This window comes from Nicotiana sylvestris, chromosome 7 (assembly GCF_000393655.2).
Source record: "Nicotiana sylvestris chromosome 7, ASM39365v2, whole genome shotgun sequence".
Taxonomy (NCBI): Eukaryota; Viridiplantae; Streptophyta; class Magnoliopsida; order Solanales; family Solanaceae; genus Nicotiana; species Nicotiana sylvestris.
The window spans coordinates 125,040,491-125,044,288 of NC_091063.1; the positions used below are offsets into that span (position 1 = coordinate 125,040,491).

Sequence of the window (3,798 nt, forward strand, 5' to 3'; positions counted from 1 at the left end):
TGCGGGTGAGACTTATTTCCTTGTAATTTATTGCCTTCTTTAATTATGATATTCATGCTTAGATTAGTTTATTACTTACTTGATCTCTCTTTCCGCATTTATAAACTATTTGTGATGGTTAAATATTTTTGGAAGTTGAGGTTTGGTATCTTTGAACCATTATTGACGTAAGGTTTATATCTTTCTCATTCTATATCCCAATTTTTTTTATTCATTACTACATGGTAAGGGAGAGTGTTAAAGTACGAAGGGTGATGTTGTGCCATTTATTGCTTCATTTATGGATTGATACATAGTGTGGAAGATAGTAAAAGCACGAAGGGTGATAACCTGCCGTATTTATCATTTTATGGAGAGGTTGAGAGTAAAAGCACGAAGGGTGATGTCCTGTCATTATTATCGTTTCATGGTGAGGTTGAGAGTAAAAGCATGATGAGTGATGTCGTGCCATATTTATTCATTATGTTTATCTGTTTTTATTGATTGATAAATTATTTGACTATTTTATGGTGTCATTCCTGTTATAGTTATCGTATCTGTTCCCTTTTCGCATGTCCCCTCCCATCTGTCCATACTAAATCTCTATTTATTGCTATTTGGTACATATATTTATGTTTGTACAGGTTAAATTATATGGGTGTCCTGTTATAGCATCGTCACTACCTCGTCGATGTTAGGCTTGACACTTACGGAATATATTAGGTCGGTTGTACTCATACTACATTTTGCATTTCTTGTGCAAATTTTGGTACTGGTCCCAGTTGTACGTGAGGTGCATCAGCTTGGATTATCACATTTGGAGACACATGGTAGATCTGCTGGCGTCCACACACCTAGAAGTCCCCTTCCTCTTTCTTCATTTACTGTTCATTTTATTCGAACAATTGTATTTATTCCAGACTCTGTTTTGTAGACCTTCTAGTAGCTCGTGCACTTGTGACTCCAGATCCGAGATTGTACTTAGATATTTTTGGCCATATTACTTTTTCGTACATCAGTCCAGTTTTATTTTAGTTTAAATGAGTTTTAATTATCTGAGTTATTTGAAAATGGCATACGTTTTACTCTAACGTTGGCTTGACTAGAGAGTGAAATGTGAGACGCCATCAAGGTCCCAAAGGTGGAAATTCCGGGTCCCAAGGTCAACATTTCACATAATGCGCCGAAACGGCCCCGGGTCTCTCAGGACCCCAACTAAACATTTGTACAATTTCAATCATATCGTACGAACCTACCAAAATTGTTAGAACACCGAACTGAGGTTATTTGCCAAAAATATTGACCGTGATTAACTGTAGCCACCTTTAACGTCAAAAGTTATATTTTCTTCTAAATATTACACATAAACTTTTCGAAATCCGACACGGATCACGCACACAAGTCATAAATCATCAAATAAAGCTCTGAGAGGTTTCAAAAAACATAAAAGGGTGCTAAAACTCAAAACGACCGCTTGCATTGTTATATTAAACGGGACTTGGGGGGTATAAGTGAATTTCGACGCATTTGGAGAAGATTCATAATTTTTGGAGGAAATTATAATGGCATCGCCAAGTCCATCGAGAATTGATTGTTGTAGTGCTGGAACCAACACGCTTGGAGTTTGAAAATACTCCCAGCGCCCAGCCTGCCGAGAATCGGTGGTTATTGCACTCAAACTGGGCTTCGACTAGTAAATAAAGGGTCCCACTTTTGTAGATTCTTATCTTATTTTTTCACAATTTTTGTGACTTGGGAGCTCTATTTTGAAAGGTTTTGATCTAGATCTTCGTATACAAGCTTGGGAAAAGTGATTGTAACCTTAATTTATAGCTTATGCATGAATTTATCACTAGATCTAACATCAAAATATGGATTTGAACAACAGAAATTGAAATTTTTGTCCAAAAGTTGAGGAAGTGTATTTTATTGTTTTGAACCCTGATTTGGGGTCGAAAATTGAAAACTAATTATATATTTGGACTCGTGAGGTTATAAGTGAACGAAATCCAACCTTGGTCTTGAGATTTGATCATGTGGGCCCGGGGTTGACTTTTTTGACTTTTGAGAGTTTTATTAAAGATTGAAACTTTATCATTTATAGTTGATTCCTATACCGTTATTCAACTTTGATGAGTATTTGTTGGATAAATTTTTGGCGTTTGGAAGCGAGGATAGAGGAAAAAGTATTTTGAAAGCTTAAAGCCTATTTTAGATAAGGTAAATATCCTGGTTAACCTCGACTTGAATGAATTTTCTTAAAAGAGATTCATAAAATACTACGTGTTTTAGGAGTGACATATATGCAAGGAGATGAACGTATATGCGACCGCCAAGGTTATACTATGTTTATGGGTAGACTTTAGGCATCTGTGTGCCTTGTGTGAGATATATTCTTCTTGTTTTATACCTTGTTTGTTTGTATGGCTATTTGATCGGCTTCATTCATGCTATAGATGTGTTATCTTGTATGTTGAATTACATGTTATAGTCATAGTCACACTTGTACATATGCATACATCTCTGCATATGTATCTCTCCATCGATATACATTATACATGCTTATCTCTTGTTCATATGCATAAATATATGCATATGATTCTATGACATGGAGTAAGGTTAGCACGATGAAATATTCCATGAATTTATTGTAATTATGGTATGATGGTACATTCCTTGCGAATTGATGCCTGATTTTTGAAATATTCACATTGATTTGGCAGATGGATTTGGATCCATCCCTCTGGAATTATGGGACTACACATATTACTTTTGGGACATGCGTGTGCAGTAATATTTGACACCGGGAAGGTCTTGAATACCGGGGAGGTATCGATTGAGGTAAAGCTTGAGTCTTTATTATGCATGAACTTTTAGACTCATGTAGGAGCATGCATATATATGTTAGTTAATGCATATCATTTTTATATGCGAATATTGGTTCTTTAATTATGCCTTTGATTATTTTTATCTGAAAAATATGTTTAGTCTATGTTTCTTTGACTGTGTACCATATTATTTAATCCACTATTTTTTTCTACATATTTATGGATTAAAAAGGTTTTGAATAGTGAGTATCTTTTGTCAAAAACTTTGTCACTCTATTGTTGGGTTAAACTTGATACTTATTGATTATACGTTGTCATTTATACTCGAACTATATTTTTGTTTTTGTGTAGATCGCGGTATTGGCCCCGGGGTGCTTAGGAGGAAGCCTAGGAGCTCGATCAGAGACTTTCTTGTGAGCTGTTGTTCTCGGATTTGCAGCTTATGGAGCTCCTTCCCATCTATTCTACTCTTTTCTTGTTCCAGACAATACTTTTATATTTGACACTTAGTTGTATTTTACTTAGTAGCTCAGACTACCGATTTTGGAGTTTTATGTAGTATTTTTAGCACTTGAATGTTGATTTCAAAATTATTCATGTTGCTATCTATGTTATGTCAGTTGAACATTCCTTATATTATCTTGTTATGATTGTCTATGCTTGTTGGTTCGTCTAGTGGGTTGGGTTAGGTGTCATCACGGTCATGGTGGAATTTTGGGTCGTGACATTCAGATGAAGTGATCAATATTTAGAACTGATGAAAAGTGTTGAATGATTATCAGAGACAGATCCAGTATTTAAACTCTATAGGTTTAATCTTTAAGATTCTTAGTATTGAACTCGTTATATTTTAAAGTTGTGTTAGTCTATCCCGTTAAGCTTCTCTTTTTCTCAAAGGAGGTTAAACGATCCTGAGCTGATATTAGACAAGAAGGAGGCAAGCTAGCCAACACCATGATCTCAACCGCATTGGTCTGTGGCAGGATATCAG

General features: G+C 35.4%; 1 long non-coding RNA gene across 1 annotated transcript; it reads left to right on the forward strand.

The window, feature by feature from the left end:
* The first annotated feature begins 1,641 nt into the window (after nt 1-1,641).
* Nucleotides 1,642-3,340, forward strand: LOC138872475 (uncharacterized). The gene is made up of 3 exons (XR_011400856.1): nt 1,642-1,752; nt 2,703-2,820; nt 3,159-3,340. It is a non-coding gene; the product is annotated as an uncharacterized lncRNA (long non-coding RNA).
* Nucleotides 3,341-3,798: the final 458 nt, after the last annotated feature.